The sequence below is a fragment of the Geotrypetes seraphini genome, chromosome 4, assembly GCF_902459505.1.
Source record: "Geotrypetes seraphini chromosome 4, aGeoSer1.1, whole genome shotgun sequence".
Classification (NCBI taxonomy): Eukaryota; Metazoa; Chordata; class Amphibia; order Gymnophiona; family Dermophiidae; genus Geotrypetes; species Geotrypetes seraphini.
Genome location: NC_047087.1, coordinates 279,047,886 through 279,069,905, shown reverse-complemented (window position 1 = coordinate 279,069,905; position 22,020 = coordinate 279,047,886). Strand labels below are relative to the sequence as shown.

General features: G+C 44.7%; 1 protein-coding gene across 5 annotated transcripts in view; it reads right to left on the bottom strand.

The window, feature by feature from the left end:
* Positions 1-22,020, bottom strand: part of DNMBP (dynamin binding protein) — a 195,394-nt gene that overhangs the window by 103,588 nt on the left and 69,786 nt on the right. The window lies entirely within an intron of this gene.

The window sequence follows — 22,020 nt, the reverse complement described above, 5'->3', positions numbered from 1 at the left end:
GTAGGGAGGTTTGTCGGACCAGGGCTGTGGTCGGTCAGTCGGTCGGGGAAGCGCCATAAAAGTAAGGGGACCTGGCCGGCTGTGCGGCACCTGGGGCGGACCGCCCCCCTCCCTTGGTAGCCACTCAAGCCGCGAGGCTACTCTCCTTCTCTTTACCTGCTCTGCTTGCAGCACAGAGCCGAACGGAAGTCTTCCCGATGTCAGCGCTGATGTCGGGAAGACTTCCGTTCGGCTCTGTGCTGCAAGCAGAGCAGGTAAGGAGAAGAAGAGCCGCGCGACTGAGTACATCCAGCCCCGCAGGAACCCCGCGACCCTCGGAGGCGTCCCCACGGGATCCCCGCGACCATAGGGGGCATCCCCATGGGATTCCCACGACCCTAGGGGGCGTCCCCACTGGATCCCCGTGACCCGAAGGGGGAACCCGCTGGATGCCCGCGGGATTCCCGTCGTCCCCGTTCCTGTGCAGCTCTCTACTCCAGACATCCAAGTTAGAGGTCTGCACGGGAACGGGGATCGCGGGGATCCCGCGGGTCCCGCGGGGATCCCGCGGGTTCCCCCCCTGGCCCACGGGACTCCCACGGGGACGCCCCCTGGCCCACGGGACTCCCACGGGGATGCCCCCCTGACCCACGGGACTCCCACGGGGACGCCCCCTTGCCCACGGGACTCCCACGGGGATGAAAACAACCTACCTAAATTCTGGCGATGCAAGCATGCAGCTTAAGCTTACAAGTCTGGCGTCGCGTCAGGAAATAGCCATGTTGAGCAGTGAGCTCAGCACGTACACAGATGAAAGCCTTGCTTGCTGATTGGTCCGGCGGCCCCGCCCCACCGTGCCGCCGGACCAATCAGCAAGCAAGGCTTTCATCTGTGTACGTGCTGAGCTCACTGCTCAGCATGGCTATTTCCCGACGCGGGCATTAGGCTGTTTTTTGTCATTTCGGGTGGGGGATGGCAGCGGCAGCAGCAGCCTGAAAAAGAAATCATCCTGGCCGGGTTCGGTGTCATGCTCCGGAGCTTCTACAGCCTTCCTATCTCCCTCTCCCTTCTACCTGCTTCCGGCCACATCCCCTGCTCCGCGGCTCTCTTCGGCAACTCAGCAGCAGCTTCTGGCGTCGGGGCCTACCCTCTGCGAGTCCCGCTTGTTTCAACTTCCTTTTTCCACAAAGGTGGGACTCGTAGAGGGAAGGCCTCGATGTCGGCAGCTTGTCTTGATCACCGCTGCTGACGAGTTGCTGAAGAGAGCCGCGGAGCAGGGGGGTGTTGCCAGGTGCAGGTAGAAGGGAGAGGGCCAGATGCAGGACTCGTGGGTGAGGGAGGAGAAGAGAGAGGGGAGGGAAACAAAAGGAAATATTTCATACTGGGCTGGGCCGGAGTGGAGGGAGGGTGGAAAGATTCTGGCTACAGGGTGCAGTAACAAAGGAAAAGGGGGGAAAGCTGAAAATGGAGATAGTGACACAAAGAAGAGAAAGGGTAAGCAGGACCTTCTGAATAAGGATAGAGATACAGAGGGGACATGAAGAGGAGGTGAAATAGAGACATAGAAGTAATGCTGAAAAAGTGTGTGTGTGGGGGGGGGAGATAAAGACATTGAAAGGGCAAATGGTGAATATGGGGTAAAGACAAGGACAGAGACAAATGAAGATTCTGAAAAAGTGGTGAGATACGGATATAGGTGAGATGGACACAAAGAAGGGTGATGCTGGAAAATAGGTGGAATGGTAATTCTGACAGACACAGAAGGGAAATGCTGGATCAAGGAGAGATGGGGCTCAGGCTGGATGGAATGAGGAGAAATGCCTTGTTGGCCCGGAACTTCCTCTCCTACGTCAGAATTGACGTCAGGGAGCGGAATGCTGGTCAGCGCGACGCTTCTGCAGGGAAAGCTTGGGACAGCGGTGGCTTGGGGACTATTCCCCGATGGCGGTGGCAGCAAACCGAGTGGCTTGGGGGAGGGCACGGAGAAAGAAAGAAAGGGGGCAGACAGAGAGACAGAAAGAAGGGGGAACAGGGAGACAGAAAGAAAAAGTTGGGGGAGAGAATGAGGTCTGGAGGAGAGGAAACATACAGGAGGCTGAAAGAAAGGAAGAAAGATTGGATGCACAGTCAGAAGAAGAAAGTGCAACCAGAGACTCATGAAATCACCAAACAGCAAAGATAGGAAAAATGATTTTATTTTCAATTTAGTGATCAAAATGTGTCTGTTTTGAGAATTTATATCTGCTGTCTATATTTTGCACTATGGCTCCCTTTTACTAAACCGCAATATTGTTTTTTAGCGCAGGGAACCTATGAGCATTGAGAGCAGCGCGAGGCATTCAGCTTAACTCCCTGTGCTAAAACCTACTATTGTGGTTTAGTAAAAAGGGAGGGGGTGTATTTGTCTATTTTTGTATTTTGTTACCGAGGTGACATTGCATAGAGTCATCTGCCTTGGGAAATGTATATGGCAGATATCTTTGTTTTGTGTTCAAAAGAAAAGGAAATGCATTTCTGGTTTTATTTCTACAGTGTTGAAGTACTTGTTGGCCCTTGCTGTGACTGGTGGGGATCCCCAAGCACCGCCAGCAGAGGACCTCCTCTAGCGATGGTCAGAACTCCCCTCCACCAAGCGCAGCAGTCGCTGGCAGCATCCATGAGCCACTGAGGTGCCAGCATCTGTGACTCAGGGACGCTACTGCTGCCTGCCAAGCTTGGCAAAAGGGACCGCAGGCCAACTGCAAAGGAAGTCCTCAGCTGACAGTTTGTGGGTTCTCATCAGCTGAGTATTTATATTTTATATTTACATTAGAGGTTCTGGTAGAAACCCATTTACAAAGTATGTATTCTTCCCAATTAATATTTCCAAATTAATAGTCTCTTTGCTTATTTGTAAATGGGTCTCTACCAGAGCCTTTAATTCAGTAGCATAATTAAATAAAATAACTATTTCTGAAGTTTATAGGGAAGGATGGTGACGGAGGGGATTCCTCGCGGGGACGGGTGGGGACGGAGGGGATTCCTCGCGGGGACGGGTGGGGACGGAGGGGATTCCTCGCGGGGACGGGTGGGGACGGAGGGATTCCTCACGGGGACGGGTGGGGACGGAGGGATTCCTCACGGGGACGGGTGGGGATGGGTGGGATTTTGGCGGGGACGGGTGGGGACGGGTGGGATTTCTGTCCCCGCGCAACTCTCTAATCCAAGTAGCACCTCTTCTTTCCTTCTTCATTATTCAGTGCAGCCGAACTCGCAATCTTCAAAAACTCTCAGGCAGCAGGTCTTACACGCTGCTCGTGGTTGACCTGAAGCCTTCCCTCTGATGCAAAATCCCAACATCAGTGGAAAGGCTTCCGAGTCAGCCGTGGGCAGCATGTAGGAACTGCTGCCCGTGGCCTTTTGAAGACTACGAGTTCAGCAGTGGCAGACCTAGGATATGTGGCACCCAAGGTCAATCAATTTTTAAGCCCCCCTTATAAAAAAAAATATTTTTAATCTAATCTAATCCTTAGGTTTGTATACCGCATCATCTCCACGTTCGTAGAGCTCGACGAGGTTTACAGTAGGAGAAATAGGAAGGAACTACAACAGAGGGTTAGAGGTAGAAGTGTGAAGAAAATTTAGAGGACTTGGGATGCCAAGATATAAGAGTTTCCTTGATTCCTAAGTTGAAGGGAGACTTACATTTTTTGAGAAAAGCCAGGTTTTCAGATGTTTGCGGAAATTTTTAGCAATTTTATTTATTTTTATATCCTGTCCTCCCCAGAGGGCTCAGAAAAGGTTACAGTTTAACATTCACAGTGTTACAATTCACAACATTACATAGGGTTACCACCTCTCCAACCCCACCCTGGCGCTGTGGTGTAAACAAAATAAACAAAAAAAGACTTTTCCTCTCTTTTAGGTCCTAGCTCATGCTTGCTGTCTAACACACAGGATACACATTTCAAATCTGACATATTGTAATCACAAAATAGAAAATACAATTATTTTTTCTACCTTTTGTTGTCTGATCATTTTATTATTCAAATCATGTTGGTCTCAGGCTATGGTTTCTGTTTGTCTTCTGTTAACTCGCTCACCAGGGTCTTCCGTCATTTGATGTTTTCTTCTTTCTCCATACTCACCATCTATCATCCATCTCTGTACCTTCCCTTCCACTGCTATATCCAATATTTCTATTTCTTTCCCACTGTCTACCATCTCTCTCTTTCTCTCTCCCTGCCTTGTGCCCTGGGTCAAACCTCTCTATTCCCCTCCATGCAGCATCTCTCCCTTCCTATTCTCCATTATCATGTGTAACATTTCTTTCTTTATTCCCATGCACTATCTCTCCCTGCCCTCCACCCTATGTCCAATACTGTATTTCTCCTTCTCTCTTCTTCATGCACATCTCTCCCCTCCACCATATGCAGGATTTCTCCCTCTCACCCCTTTCTACCTCTTTGTTGCATCTCCTTTCCTCTTCTCCAGCCCATGTCCAACAATTCTTACTTTTTCCTCTCTCCCTAAATGTGCAGCAACTTTCTATCCTTCCCTCCTATCCTCCTGTGCAGTAGCTTTTCATCCCTCCCTCTTATCCCCCTGTGCAGCACCTTTAGACCCAACTGACCCCCCCATCCCATTGTGAGATTTTTTGCGGCCTGTTCCACTAGAGCTTCTCTCTGCCGCATCAATAGTGATGTTATCAGTGACGCGGTAGAGGGAAGTCCTAGCGGGCCCTAAGAAGCCTGTTCATTCTCTCACTGTCAGCAGCCTTAACTTGCTATTCTGCTGGCATTGGGCCTTCCTCCTGCTTCCACGAAGGCAGGACCCAGCAGAGAGGAAGGCCCGATACTGGCAGAGCAGTGAAGTTCCCGGACCATGATGCCAACCCTGGGAGCACCCTCTTAAGAACTGTGCCTGGGGCGGACCGCCCCTGCCCCTCCCTTGGTATGCCACTGGAGTTTAGCTGCACTGAATAATGAAGAAGGCAGGAGGCGGCAGTACCTGGATGTCTGGAGTTGGGCTTGAAGGCAGGTACACTGACATCATCGGAGCCGGCAGCACACCGGTCCCCCTGAACTCTTCAGGTCTGAGGTACGGGCCTACCTGTCTTGTCCTACCCTTTAATCTGGCCCTAGACGGGGGCAGTGGAAAAACTGGATAAAAGCAGTGCAGAAATAATGAGATGCACAACAGAAAAACATCCTAGCTTCACAAACTAAAATATTTTCAGTTACATAAGTGATCTACTTGAAATAAATTCCACAAACATCAAGCAAAGCAGTGCAAAGAAAAGCAAAGCAAAAGAAGATACAATATTTGGCACCATATTGGGATCGAGAATTCTTACTTCTGGAAAACAAGGATTTCCCGTCTTACACAATCAGACTGACACTACTGTTCACAAGTATCAAACTTGTGCTAATTCAACCTTTTTTGTGTTTATCTTACATAGCAAGACTGTCTCTGGAAGCTAATGAGAAACATCTGATTTTTAACTTGATAAAGATGAACAAACTTAGATATATACAATGCATATATTTCATGTGGTTACAACTGATGAATTATGATTTTCAGCCCTTACTCAGTAACTATGTTACTCGAAGCCCAAATGATGAAGTTATGACTGTCTTATTTTGGTCACAATGTCAGAAGGGAAAGATCATTGGAGGAGGACATTATGTTTGATTAGATCGAAGGAACCAGGCGAAGAGGGTGACCTGCAATCTGATGGCTGGACATGTTGAAAACAATCATGGGGATAACGCTGGAGGACCTTACTGAACTAGCACAAAACCGATCTCTTTTTAGATCTGTAATACATCAAGTCACTAGGACTCGAACATGAGTCGATGTCACCTAACTAACTCAGTAACTATTACTTCCACAGGCACAAACTGGGAAAAGTCCTTTTGGAATAAGGTTCAGTAAGTTGGTTGATATATTAAGATATGTGGCAAATTACAAAGGGATTTGGGCTGTCCGCATCATGTCAAAAAATTGTCCTGTTAGCACAATGGGCCTGATTCTCTAAAAGTGCGTCCCGATTTTAGGCAGCTGTAGGCGTCCTACAGCTGTCTAATCAGCCAATCGGGATGCACGTTTTTTAAAAAAAAATGCTCCCCAGGCAGGCCTGAAGGCGCCTCCGGGAGCCTAGGGAGACCCGCAAGATGCCTAAGCTCGTCTAAGGGCCTTAGGCGGGCCTTAGGCTGAACCTAGGCGGCCCTACACGTCTCCCTAGTAGATGAGAAGCTTAAAAATGTAGGCCAGCAAAATGCTGGTCTACATTGTAAGTAGACGCGACCGCTATACTTATCGCGGCAAGGGATCTCTCTGTCGCTATAAGTATAGCGGGCCGCGGCCTGTCCGATCGCTGGGAGGAGGGTGCCCAATCCCTCCTGCCCGAAGACGCACCCTCCCGACACTACCGACCGCCCCACCCCCGACACTACCGACCGCCGCCCCCCCCGACATTACCGATCTCCCCCCCCCGACAATATCGGTCGCTGGCAGGAGGGTGCCCAATCCCTCCTGCCCGAAGACGCACCCTCCCGACACTACCGACCGCCCCCCCTCGACATTACCGATCTCTCCCCCCCCAATATCGGTCACTGGTAGAAGGGTGCCCAATCCCTCCTGCCCGAAGACACACCCTCCCGACACTACCGACCGCCCCACCCCCGACACTACCGACCGCCCCCCCCCCGACATTACCGATCTCCCCCCCCCCGACAATATCGGTCGCTGGCAGGAGGGTGCCCAATCCCTCCTGCCCTAAGACGCACCCTCCCGACACTACCGACCGCCCCCCCCCCCCGACATTATCGATCTCCCCCCCGACAATATCGGTCGCTGGCAGGAGGGTGCCCAATCCCTCCTGCCCGAAGACGCACCCTCCCGACACTACCGACCGCCCCCCCCCGACATTATCGATCTCTCCCCCCCCGACAATATCGGTCGCTGGCAGGAGGGTGTCCAATCCCTCCTGCCCGAAGACGCACCCCCCCCCCCCCGGCGCTAACAACCACCACTCCACCAAACCTGTTCTTACAGATGGGTCTTGCACATCGAGCAAGCAGGCACGCTTCGTCGAAATGAGGCGGGCCCGCCCCTTCCCGGCCCATCCCGCCGAAGCCTAAGGCCTGATTGGCCCAGGCTCTAGAAGCCTGGACCATTCAGGCCTTAGGCATAGCGGGTCCACCCATCCCCACTTAATCTAAGGCCTCATTGGCCAATCAGACCTTAGACTTAGTAGGGATGGGCGGACCCGCTATGCCTAAGGCCTGATTGGTCCAGGCTTCTAGCCTACATTTTTTTTTTTTTTAAATTCTTTATTTATTAGATTATTCATTACAATATCTTTGTAACAAACATGCATGAATGAACACAAAAAGTACAAATGTAAATTCCCTAACGGGAATTAACATAATATATAAGGAAACTAATTCAACCATATCCTAGTCCACATTAAAGCTGATCGCCAGTACAAATAAAACATCAAAGCAAATCTTTCTATCTACTATCTAGGAACAGGCAAATGGCTATTATATATATTATACATCATCCTCCAAAAATAAACTAAATATTAGGAATTAAACTTTCAACAAAGGTTTCTCTTTGATAAAATCTTCCACCTGGGCTGGATCAAAAAACACATATTTATCATTTCCATATGAAATCAGGCATTTACATGGAAATTTTAAAAAGAAAGTAGCTCCGACTGCCAAAACCTTTGGCTTTAGCTGAAGGAACTGTTTCCTCTTAAACTGGGTTTGTCTAGAGACATCTGGAAAAATTATCACCCGTTGACCACAAAACATCTCTTGCTTTTTCAGGAAATATAATTTCAAAATATCTTGTTTCTCAAGCTCTGTCTTAAAGGTCACGAGAAGAGTTGCTCGTTTCTCAATTATGTCTTTAGATGACTCCAAGAACTGTGATACATTCAGACTCTCAGGTGATACTATTCTATCCATTCCACCTTCCTCTACCTTTTCTTTGGAATCTCTTGAGATGTAATATAAATTATCGACCTCAAAGGTCTCCACTTTATTATAATGTAATATCTCCCTCAAATACATTCTCAAGAGTTCCATTGAAGAAAGGTAATGTGTGGTTGGAAAATTTAACAGGCGAAGATTCTTAACTCTAATAGCATTTTCCATTTTTTCTAATTTAGCATGTAACATCATACTATCCTTTATATTAGAAACAGCACTAGCTTGTAAATTACCTACTGCCTGATCTAACTTTTCAACCTTTACAGCTGTTTCTCCAATTTTATTATTTTGTTCTTTAATTTTCACAGTTACATCAGATGAAAGCCTACATTTTTAAGCTTCTCATCTACTAGGGAGACGTGTAGGGCCGCCTAGGTTCAGCCTAAGGCCCGCCTAAGGCCCTTAGACGAGCTTAGGCATCTTGCGGGTCTCCCTAGGCTCCCGGAGGCGCCTTCAGGCCTGCCTGGGGAGCATTTTATTTTTAAAAACGTGCATCCCGATTGGCTGATTAGACAGCTGTAGGACGCCTACAGCTGCCTAAAATCAGGACGCACTTTTAGAGAATCAGGCCCAATGTGTCCTGAAATAGAATCTTTTAAAAATATGGTGCAATATATTTTCAGTCAAAACCAATCAACAATTTCCCTCAAAAAAACTTAGAACTACCAAACATAGATCCTAACAGAGAGGTGCTGCAATCATTGCAAACCAAAAGAAAAAGCCTCAGTTATATTGGGGGGGGGGGGAAATCCACTCCACCATCCATCCATCATAGGCAGAAAAAACTTTCATTGCTATAAACAAGCACCCTCTGTAATACAAAAGGATTCATTAAAAAAAAAAATCCAGAGGAAAAATGCATTTTTAATCCAGACAAAAAGAAAAAAAAGCATATAACATTATCTGTCACAAGCCAGCCTATGATCGTTTCGTAGCCTAAAGGCTACTTCTTCAGGGCCATCCTTATGCAAATAGCACCACAACAGTTCAATATGCCAATCCTCTGTGTCTTCAAGCACCTCTCTGTATAAATATCGCTGCTGTAGATGTACAGACTCCTGCACTGTAATTCTGCTTTCCTTTCCGCAGTATTAACACCTATGCTAAATATGTAAAGTCCCTGCATTGTAATTTGCTCTCAACTGCATAGTACATTCCCTTACATTGTATCTTCGCTTTATATGTACAGTCTCTTACATTGTAAACCGCTCTGAACTGTTTGTGGTATTGCGGTATACAAAAATAAAGTTATTATTATTATTAAAAATAAAAATTTATAAAAACATCACACAACACAAATGGATAAAGGGGAAGAACTACAATTTATGAAAGAAAAGCAAATGAAAAGGATAACACAAAAAGTCAAAAAGCTGGTCTATGTGTTCCAACTGGAATATTCTGCATTACAAAAAATTTTAAATCAAATGTCTATGAAAAAGTATCAATGAATAAAAAAATCTTAAGATCAGAAGTTTGAAGTCTAAGACGACTAGGAAGCACACATACATACAATTTCCAAGTCAATACATCTTTGTACATACTTACAGGTAAAGTTCTGGCCAAAAAGCACTGTCCTGTCTTGTCCCTGAAGCTTGATGTCCTGTATTATCTAGTTCTCCTGTGTTTTAGACCCTCTACCTCCCTTTGTTCCTGAGGACCCAGCCACAAGGAGGACATTAGTGTCGGAAGCTCTCATCTCTGGCTCTCTCTGCCTACATCTTTATCCCTGGCTGCCTCCATGTTGAGATTGTAGTCTCGGCTACCCGTTGAGTTTCCTAAGCTAATGGCACCCTCTAGGAGGCAAGCAGAAAAACACATTAGATCTTTTTGACTGTGTACCATAGCTTTGTAATCAGTTCATATTCCTCATTTGTCTATGTATTAGCACATGCAGTTTCTCTGGATTTTTTGGTGGCTTTAGATTGTGTTGACCACACTTTACTTATTTCACACTTATCGTCTCTTGTTATTAAAGTTCTGTTCTTAAATGATTCACTTATTTTCTTTCTCTCAGTGTTATTTCCAGGTTGTAACCCCTAACTCTACTTCTAAAAAAAAATTAAAAAAACAACACTGTGGAGTGCTCCAAGATTCAAGTCTTTCTCTCCTTCTCTTTAATTTATTCTTAAGTCTCTTGGCCACACTTACTTCAATCCACAGGTGGCTCAACCTATACCTAGGAGGGCAACAAAAGAAGAGAACAAGCCTCAAATGTCAAACAAATCCACACAAAGAGGCTAGAGAGATGTCGGGTACCGCCAAACAGTTACATTTATTGAAACACAGAAAAATGCATAAATAAAATAAAAAATAAACATGAATAAAGTCCTAGGTCTTTAAAAAGACTATATATGATCCAATTTAAGAATCCTAAAGAAGTCCCAACCAGGATCCAGGTTTCGGCAACTGAAGTCGCCTTCCTTAGAGGACAATATGTATACAACTTGAAAACAATCAGCAGAATCTGCCGCGTGAAGGCTCGTATATGCCTCAGATTCTGTTGATTGTTTTCAAGTTGTATACATATTGTCCCCTGAGGAAGGCGACATCAGTTGCCGAAACCCAGATCCTGGTTGGGACATCTTTAGGATTCCTAAATTGGATCATATATAGTCTTTTTCAAGACCTAGGACTTTATTCATGTTTTCATTTATTTATTTTTTTTATTTATGCATTTTTCTGTGTTTCAATAAATGTAACTGTTTGGCTGTACCCGACATCTCTCTAGACTCTTGTTGTGTATTTGTTTTAACCTATATCTACGAAGACGACATTCTCCTTGTTTACCCCAGCAACCCCCACCTGCCTAAAACCTCTGATACCTTGCTTGAATCTTTTATTGAGCATTGCTTGAAAAATCATAAATTAGTCATAAAGATAAAACAATTATTTGCTGGTTTACAGAACCCCTCCCCCAGCCTACCCTTCCAGTTATAAAACTTTTTGACAGCTTAATTACTCCGGTTTAAGCTTCCATTATCTAGAATTATTCTTGATTCCTCATTTTCCTTCCTTCCAAATATATCAAACCTAACCTGCGTACCATTCGTTCACTTTTTGATTGTGACAATTTCCACACCCTCATTTTATCTTTCTTTGTTTCACAACTCGACTATTGTAATATCATCTAATGTGTGCTGGTATTCCCCCTACTTCCTTAAAGAAACTGCAGTCGCTTCAACATATGACCATCCAACTTCTCTGCTGCCCTCAATGTTTTGACCATGTTACACACCTATTGAAAAAGTACCACTGACTACATATAAAGAAAAAATTGTGGTTCTTAAATTCAAGGCATTTAAACTCACAGTCCCTGACTAATTTGCCAATTTATCAATTCACCTTCTAGTCAAGCTCTCCAGTCCTTAAACAACAAACGTCTCATTCTACCAAGCCCCAAAAATGCTCAAATTGAGTTGACCTGAGGTTCTGCTTTCCATTTTCTGTCACAACCAATCAGGAATAGTCTTCCACTCCCCATCCATAGTAATTTATTCTTCAAGAGCTTTAAATCTGACTTGAAAACTTGGTTAATAAAGGTCGTGCTGGTTGACTTTGAGATTTCTGGATGAAAGATCCTGCAGCCCATTTCCTGTGTATATGTGGTCTATTCCTATCTCCTCCCTGTGCCCATTTTATCTTTCATTTCTCTTGTCTTCATGTGATTATGTTTTCTTTCCTACCAAAATTGGAGTACCTTTCTTTATTTTATATTTTTTATGTTATAATTATAGCTGCTCCGTTCTGCTATCAGTTTGCATGGTATAGCAAGTTTTAAATAAACTATACTATATAGCAGGGGTGCCCACACATTTTGGACTTGCGAGCTACTTTTAAAATGACCAAGTCAAAATGATCTACCAACAATGCAATTTTTAAAAACCCAAAGCACACTGTACGCAGTGAAAATGTTAATTATCATTTATATTCCGCGGGTTTTCAAAGAGGTCAAGGCAGATGACTTTATGCAATGTCACCTCAGGAACAACTATACAAAAATAGACAAATATATTTTTACTAAACCGCGATAGCAATTTTTAGCACAGGGAGCTGCGCTGAAAGCCCTGCGTTGCTCTCGATGCTCATAGGCTCCCTGCGCTAAAAACCGCTATTGCTGTTTAGTAAAAGGGGGCCATAGTGCAAAATATAGATAGCAGATATAAATTTTCAAAATGGACACATTTTGATCACTAAATTGAAAAAAAAATGATTTTTACTACCTTTGTTATCTGGTGATTTCATGAGTCTCTGGTTGCACTCTATTCTTCTGACTGTGTATCCAATATTTCTTCCCTTCTTTCAGCCTGCTGCATGCTTCCAGACCTCATTCCCTCCGCCAACTTTTTCTTCCTCTCTCCCTGCTCCCTCTCCTTTCTTTCTGTCTCCCTGCCCCCCTTTCTTTTTGTCTGTCTTTCTCTCTCCATGCCACCTTTCTTGCTGTCTTCCTGTCCCCCCTTTCTTTCTTTCTGTCTCCCTGCTACCCCTCTTTCTGTCTCCTTGCCTGCTCCCAAGCCACTGCCACCGCCATCGGGGAACAGGCCTCCAAACCACCACCGTCCCAAGCTCTCCCTGCTTCCCCACACAGAGGCGTTGGGCCGACCTGATTTCCTCTCCCCGACTTCATTTCTGAAGTCGGAGAGGAAGTTCCGGGCCCGCCAGGCAGCGATTGGCTGGCCTGGAACTTCCTCTCCGACGTCAGAATTGACGTCGGGTGGGGGAAGTTGGTCGGCTCAGAGCTTCTGAGTTGGGAAGCAAGTAGAACGCGAAGGAACGCGATCGACTCGCATTGCCTTTGCGATCTACCAGTCAATTGCTATCGGCCTTTTGGGCACCCCTGCTACATGGCTTTCTTAAGACAGTGGCACTCTTATGGTTAAACTGTAAAATCCATTCTTTAAAATCTGTTGACATTTAGATTGCTTAATTTAGTATCATACTTAGTATCATACTTAGTTTCATTTTATTATTCTTTCCAACCAACACATACACTCTGCTTGCTTTACCTACTTCTTATTTAATTTACTCCCTCTTTATAGATGGGACAAATATTTAGTACATACAGTATACAGGCTCCAATGTGTTTACATAGGAAAGAGGGTAGGATGAGGAAAGCAGAGTATAATCATAGGATTGTTATTCCTTCACATATTACATAGCATATTTCTTCTGGTCTGACTGTCCAGTGTTTTATATTTAGTGGGTAACTGTTTTCCTTTTTTGTATTTCCACTTTAGAGTCATTTATCTCATGGTTCTATATGTTGTCATTTATTTATTTCCATTGTGCGATCCTCTTATTTGTGTGAACCAAAAATTTTCAATTAGAAAAATATAAATATTTACATAGCCTGAAACGATTGTGAAATTTATCAGCAGCTCAATATGGAGAAAACGAAAGGAAATGACAAGCAAAGTTGATAAAGGAGTCTGAACTTGGAACACAGTCACCCAAAGTGTTAAGCAATTTGAAACCAAACTTCTTCGGATACTCCCTCTGACTGCCTTCCAGTGAGATAATGTACTGAATGAAAAAGAGTGATGACCAGTATGAGTAACAGCATAAATGTTTGCTGTAAGAGCAGGCTGCTCTGTACAACCCTCCCACTTGTACCTGACTCTCCAAGATTCCTTATCTGCCGTTTCCTTGGAGCTAGATTAAGTAAAGCTCTGAGTTAAGTCCTGCCTTCTCTGCCCAGTCACATACACAAAAAAATGCCTCAGCAGCCTAATGGTTAGTGCAGTGGCCTCAACCAAGGGAACTGGGTTCAATTCTCACAGCAGCTCCTTGTGACTCTGGCCAGTCACTTCATCGTTAACCCTCCTTGGTCACAAAATAAGTACCTGTATATAATATATAAACTGCTTTGCTTATAACTACAGAAACATAGCATATAAAATCCCGTCTCCTTTCCTTTCCTACTATTTGAAATGCTGCCAGGAAGGAGGTAGCCATAGGAATGTCCTGTAGGGAGTGCCCACTTGATCAGCAGGGAGGCACGAAATGGGGAGGAGCAGGGATTGAAAAAGTCACCCATCTAACAAAGAGAAGCTTTGTAAAAGAGTAATTCTTAGAACAAAAGATGTTAACAAATTAAGCACAAGTTATTTGATTCACCCAGTCAGCTTATCTGGGCCCACTTAGGGCATTTAATTATTATTTGATTGACAAATCTATATAATAAAACCGTAGGCGGCGCATGCGCAGTCTTATCAGCGTGCTTCCATGATTCGTATGTCCGTGGCCGCCAAGACTGCAGCATGCCCCGCGCTTACTACGGCCCCACGCGCAGCTCAGTTCGGCATGGCGGTTTCCCCAGATAGGGGAAGCCGAAAAACTCAATCCCGCCTCATGGTCCTGCCGCCGCTCACGAATTCCCCCCCCCCAATCCTCCTGCAACAGCCGCTACCGCTCCTGTTCAAAGCGGCCTGCTGAGGTTCGCGGCCGCTGTAACGAACCTCGCAGGCCGCTCTCCACATGGTAGCACGTTCCCTCTGACGCAATCGCGTCAGAGGGAACATGCTACCGAGTTGGAGAGCGGCCTGCGAGGTTCGTTACAGCGGCCGCGAACCTCAGCAGGCCGCTTTGAACAGGAGCGGTTGCGGGAGGGGGGGGAGTTTTAACAGGAGGAGTCACCGAAAAAAACCTTCAGCCGCAGCAGGCCAGCACACGGGAAGGGAAGGGGGAGGGGCCGAACGGAGCAGGGCAGCTCAAGGTAAGAAGGGAATGGGGGGTGGGGGAAAATGTTTCTAATACTCAGCAGGGACCTGGAGGGGAAGGGAAAACTGCTGCTGCTTCTGCAAAGGAAAGTGGTGGTAGGGGAGAGAAGGGAATGGGGGGTGGGTGGGGGAAAATGCTGCTACTACTTCACAGGGATCTGGAGGGGAAGGGAAATATCACAGCTGCTTCTGCAAAATAAAGTGGGGGGGGGAGAGAAGGGAATGGGGGGTGGGGGGAAATGCTGCTACTGCTTCAGCAAGGACCTGGAGGGAAAGAGAAATACCGCTGCTGCTTCTGCAAAGGAAAGTGGGGGGGGAGAGATGGGAATGGGGGGGTGGGTGGGGGGAAATGCTGCTACTACTTCACAGGGATCTGGAGGGGAAGGGAAATAGCACTGCTGCTTCTGCAAAGGAAAGTGGGGAGGGGGAGAGAAGGGAATGGGGGGTGGGTGGGGGGAAATGCTGCTACTACTTCTCAGAGATCTGGAGGGGAAGGGAAATATCACAGCTGCTTCTGCAAAATAAAGTGGGGGGGAGAGAAGGGAATGGGGGGTGGGGGAAAATGCTGCTACTGCTTCAGCAAGGACCTGGAGGGAAAGAGAAATACCGCTGCTGCTTCTGCAAAGGAAAGTGGGGGGGGGGGGAGAGAAGGGAATGGGGGGTGGGTGGGGGGAAATGCTGCTACTACTTCACAGGGATCTGGAGGGGAAGGGAAATAGCACTGCTGCTTCTGCAAAGGAAAGTGGGGGGAGGGGGGGAGACACAGAAAGAAATACAGACAGACAAAGGAGGCTAGGGAGAGAGACAGACAGAAATAAAGACAGACAGGGGACCAGAGAGACACAGAAATAAAGTCAGACAGGCAAAGGGTGCCAGGGAGAGAGAGAAAAAAATTGCAGGAGGGAGAAAGACAGAAAGAAAGGAAGAAAGAAACAGGAGCAGGGAGAGAGACATAAAGAAAGAAAGACAGACAGCCATATATTCTAGCACCCGTTAATGTAACGGGCTTAAACACTAGTTATACATAAGTTAAAAAAAACGGTTTAAAGATCAATGTAGATTAAAAAGAAATGGGGTTACACAGAACCCAACATCATAATACAATTTGTTATTAAAATCATAGCAAAATTAAAGATATCATGGGTCTTAACCAATCTGTGATTTTCTACTATAAAAGAAATGTAGAAAAGTAAAATGTAAAAGGTTATACTCTTATGCTCTTGTTTGAAGTGGGAAGTCCATTTAAATTTTGCTTGGATTGCATCATCTTGCTCTAAAATAGTCAAAACCTCTAATTCAGCACACAAAGCAAACCTAGAATACAAAGATAGCAGAAATTTCTAAGCTTCAAACATCATGAACCCTACCTAAGAATGGTTAGCACTACACAGGGCCCTAAAACACCAATACACCTACTACTAGTAAAACAGAATAAGTGGCACTGCTACGGAGTTCTACATAGAAACTATATGCAAACAAAATTACTACACCTCAATCATATGCAAAACACCCTGTTATAAAATTAGCCCTAATAAATCTATTCACCATATTAAGCCAGTAATATTTATTTCATAGAGACAATAAATTCGTTTTCAAAGACCCTCAGAAGCAGGACTCAAGCAAATACATTCTTCCATTGAGTATTGGCCAGATATTTAATGCTTCAATATTTTGCTTTGAATAATTATTTCTTTTGATCACATTATCTTATCTTAAACTGGTGTCCAGACCCTACTACCAACATGCATGTTTCGCACCAAACTGAGAGAGGGCACTGGTCTTCTAAAAATAAAAAATCCTTTTACTATGTAGAATTCAAATTCTCAATAGTGAATAGCAAAAACAATAATTAATTTCACTTATACAATCATTCTCTGATAGCTTCTTCCAAAGTTTGTAAGCTCTGAAACATGGCTACACAGTGTTCTAAAATACTGCTCAGTATGATTACTTGCTGATGTCACTAAAACTTGGCAGCCACTGATAGCAGCAATTATATAAGAGACATCCAATCAAGTTTTGCATTTAATCCTTTCAGCTCAAGAGTTTGTAGTTCAAATATTCAATGCTGTTCTCATCCTATCGCAAACAACTCCACTGGCTACCCATCACAGCTCGTATAAAATTCAAAACAGCCAGTATCATGCATCACATTATCTATGGCAACTCAGCAGTCCCACTCATCAAACTCTTAACTGATGCATGGTCCAACTCAAACAGAATTCTCAACAGGATCTAATTGAACCTTCCCTCAACAAAAAATCTCAAGTACAAAAAAATCTTCCAGTCTATGTTCACCTTCCTCGGAGTCAAAATCTGGAATGGCATCACAGTGACTATAAGAAAGGAAACCAACCTATTCCGAAAGAAACTGAAAACTTCACTCTTCGACAACTAACTCTTCTAGAATCATCATAAGCACCTGATCTTTACTTAATTCGCCTAAGTTTTATGTTTCCTGTCCCCCTTCCACTCCTCCCTCCCACCCTAACCCTCGTCCTTTCCTTTTCTCAAGTTGCCTAGAGCCTGTTTAGGTGTGCGCGACACACAAATATTAGATTAGATTCTTTGGACTTTAGGTCTGAACAGCAGTTTAAGAAACATGTGATATTTTTTATTATAAAAATGAATGTGATCAAAAGAAATAATTATTCAAAGCAAAATATTGAAGCACTAGTCTTATAGCCCGTTACATTAACGGGTGCTAGAATAGATGTGTCTGTCTGTCTGTGTTTCTTTATCTCTCTCTCCTTGGCCGCTGTCTGTATCCTTCTGTCTCCCCCTCCCCCCGAGCAAAGCTGTCTGCCCCCAGCACCCACCTCCCTCCCCCCAAATGTCTCTCCATGGCCCTCTTCTGTCTTCCCCCCAGAGCAAAGTTGTCTGTCCCCAGCACCCCTCCCCCCAAAGCAGCCCCCTTTCCCTTTCTCTCCATGGCCCCTTCTGTCTCCCCCAGCACACCCCTCCCCCCTAACCCGCTCCCTGTCTCTCCATGGCCCCTTCTGTCTTCCCCCCAGAGCAAAGCTGTTTACGGGCGGCTCCTTGACCAATCCGCGCTTACAACGGCCCCACACTCGCGGTCTGGCTGGCTCCCCCACCAAAGCCCTTCTCAGCGGCAGCCCCTCCCCTCAAGACACATTTCAAATCTGACATATTGTAATCACAAAACCAAAAATAAAATTATGTTTCTTACCTTTTGTTGTCTGGTCATTATTCATATCATGTAGGGGTCCCAGGCTATGGTTGGCTTTTGATAACTCGCTTGCCAGGGCCCCTTCTTTCTTCTTCCCTCCCTCCATCCCGGCAGCTGAAGACAGGCACCTCCCCCCAGTGGTGTGAGACAGGAGGGAGCATCCACAATGCGCACATAGTGTTAGGAGAGGGTCTGAGGGCAAAGAGGGGCTCAACAGCGCACAACCACCTTTCCTTCCCTCCCTCCATCAGGTGCAGTGCAGCTCCACCAATGTTAAAAGGAGCCGCGTCGAAATCGGAGGCCTGCCACTGCCGTAGCACTTTCCCCTCTGCCTTGGTCCCGCCCCTTCTCTGACATATGGGACCGCGGCAGAGGGAACGTGTTACGGTGGCAGTAGGACTCCAATTTCAAAGCAGCTCCTTTTAACATAGGCGGAGCTGAACTGTATCTGATGGAGGAAGGGAAGGAACGGCAGAAATTGTTTGGCGGGTAAGTACACAGGGCCGGACGTAAGAGGAGCTGACACCGAAAAAACCCCAGCAAGGGAGCCAGGCGACGGAGAGGGCAGGGGGTGCTAGCGGCCGGCAGCCGCCACTGCGCAGGTGGAGAGCAGGGAAGGCCAGACCATAAGCCGCGCATGCGCAGTTCATAGATACAGCTCACGGAAAACGGACTCACGCATAGGAAGTGCGCATGCGCGGCTTACCGTTTTATTATATTACATTAAATATCTAATATTATCTAATATTTTTGTGTTGCACAAACCTAAACAGGCTCTAGGCGACATGAAGAAGGAAAAGGGTAGCTTGGGTACAGAGGGGAGGGGAGGAAGGAAAGGAGAAAAGGATAAGAGCCTATTCATACTAAGCAAAAGAACAGGTGCGTATGGTGATCTTATAGAATTGTCAAAGAGTAGAGTTTTCAGTTTCTTCCGGAGTAGGGCGTGGTTGACTTCTTTCTTATTGCCTGGCCAATGAAGAAGCTAGCGGCTAATACTCAACCGGAGAATGCATTCGTTTTGAGTGCCGCTTCTGAAGGCCTGTGAAAAAGAATCTATTGTCTCTATGAAATGAATATTACTGTTTTAATGTGGTGAATAGATGTATAGGGATCAGCCAGTTTAAAGGAATTGTGACCGTGTTTAACAGATTTATTTAGAACAAGTGGTCAACTGGCTTTGCTAGCATGGCTCAGTTTGAATCTGATGTGTTTGGATATTCCGATGATCAGATGACTTCACTATTACAGAGAACTTCCTTGTTAAACTCAAATGCAGATATACCATCTGTGGCTTCTTGGCAATCTTTGGAAATGATTTATCAAAGGTTAACTAGAGCTGAACTGCATACGGATGCATTTACGAAGTATGTGAAGAACCATATGATACCGTTGTTTATTAGGCGCCTAAAATGTTTATGTTTGATGCTCTCTTTATCTCAAAATGGAATGCTTCCTTTATCTCAAAATGGAAACTGATTGCCCAACTATTGCATGTGTTTGTGTTATCCCCCCTAGATTATTGCAACGCACTACTAATGGGCTTACCTGCAAAAACCATTTTCCGCCTCCAAGGTGTGCAAAATGCAGCCATCTGACTCCTGAAAAACCTAAGCTTCCAAGACCACATCACCCCAGCATTAACATCCATGCATTGGTTACCTATCCAAAAACGCTGCACCTTTAAAGCTCATGACCTTCCACAAGTTGATACCGAACTACACGACATCAAAACTACAAATTTACATCACAAACAGATCACCGAGATCCCGAGCAGAGAGACGGTTCACATTACCACCTGACCGCTCACTCATAACTGAAACAGCCCGCAAACGCTCTTATTCATAGTTTATACCCAGATTTTGGCACATCATCCCCACATCCATTAGATCGCTAGACAGTCTATGGAATTTTAGGAAGGCCGTAAAAACCTTGTTCTTCACTAATCCAGCTCCTTAATGAGTGATGCTACTCATGGGAACTTAACTGTCGATCACCAACCATGTACTCTCTTACAACACTAAAGCTTTAGTACCTTTATGTTATGTTCTGTTAGCACAGTGAATGCTGCTCTAAAACTATGCTATGTCATATAATATTTCTATGAATGCTGCAATTTCTTTTAAGCTATGTCTGCCACATTTGTCTTTCACTTAATTTTGTGCCATATATACCATGAATGTACCTTTATAACCCATTCTGGGCTCCTTTGGGAGGAAGGGCTAAATAAATAAATAAATAAATAAATAGATAGATAGATAGATGTAGCAGAGATCTAATATTCTTGATTACTGGGACTATTGGACAGGTTGAGACAGATGTAGCAGAGATCTAATGTTCTTGATTATTGAGACTACTGGACAGGTTGAGATAGATGTAGCAGAGATCTAATGTTCTTGATTACTGGGACTACTGGACAGGTTGAGACAGATGTAGCAGAGATCTAATGTTCTTGATTATTGAGACTACTGGACAGGTTGAGATAGATGTAGCAGAGATCTAATGTTCTTGATTACTGGGACTACTGGACAGGTTGAGATAGATGTAGCAGAGATCTAATGTTCTTGATTACTGGGACTACTGGACAGGTTGAGACAGATGTAGCAGAGATCTAATGTTCTTGATTACTGGGACTACTGGACAGGTTGAGACAGATGTAGCAGAGATCTAATGTTCTTGATTATTGAGACTACTGGACAGGTTAAGAAAGATCTTAAACAAGAAATTGATAAAGTGAATCAATTACAACAAAACTATTCATTGAACGAATACAATAAACATCACATGGAAATTACTAATAAAATTCAACAATTTAGAGATGAGATTCGGAAAATCAAGATTTAAAAAACTTCAAACAAAATTAGTTAGATTATTCAACAAATCACATATATCCATGGACGAATAATGAAACTAAATCAGTTGTATTGAAGAAAAATGTTTTTGAAGTCACTTCAAACAACTCAGACTATAGTGTATTCCACTATTCCTAGTACTCAACGGAACAGAATGTTATTAGATCAACGTTCCAGAGGAAGAAATCAACCCAACTGGAGAATTGGGTTTTCAGCAACAGTCAGAGGACCTTTAACCAGAGCACAAGCAACAAGAGATCATCAGTTATAAGCTTAAGTGGAATCTCCTTGTCAAATGTTCAAGTAATCTTGTTGTAACTAGGTTTAAACTTTGTATCGATGTCCTACTATGATGCCTTTAAGACAAGAATCACTATATTTCAGCTGATCCATAAACTGCAATTATGTCATTATTGTGCTAGAAATCCCAGTGGTGTGGATATTTCAAATAAGCATATTCGTTCTCGTTGGTATCTGCCTGGACCCTTGGATCCTGTTATTTTTACATTCCAGGATGCATTTCTTAAAGATCTTAAATAAGTGAATAAATAAATAAAATATATAGAAACTAAGTCATCTAGAGCTACATTTAACATTTCTAGAGCTTAACATTTGGCATTATTAGAACTGCAGGATAATAAAAATCTAGTGATTTTACGAGCAGACAAGGGTGTTACATTGATTGTTCAATCTGTGCAACAATATATACCTCGGACAAGAAACAGGTCAATTGAGTGACACTTCATCTTATTGGTTACTTCCAGAGAATCCATTAAAAACTCTTCAACAAGAATTAAAAGAAGTTGTTTAGATAAGCAGTTCAACCTCGCAAGCTACGCAGGCTTAAACAATTCTCAGACCCAGTTTCTTGAAACAATGCAAGTTCTAGGCTTTAGTCAGCTTATCACTGCAACTGTAGAAAAGGCCAACTTAATGGTTCTCAGTTCCATTTGACTGATAGACCATTTGCTCGCCAATGGAGACCACGTGCCCTGGAGGAGCTGACCACAGCAGAGAGGCATGCCACTCGCCAAGTTCTCCACTTGGAGCACCAACCCATGCTGTGTTTCACCTCTGCAATCTAGGAGAGTTTCATCTACAGGGAGTGATGTTGCTGTGACATCTGGACAGAAGCGAGTACTGGAAGGGTCACATATGAGCCCTCACTCAGGACACCATTTCCACGGAAGCCACCATCGAGCCCGGCACTTGCAGATACTGCCAGGCTTATACTTTATACAAACAATGATTAAAAATACAGTACATTTGACAGAGGATTTGCTGACAGAATAAAACAGTTC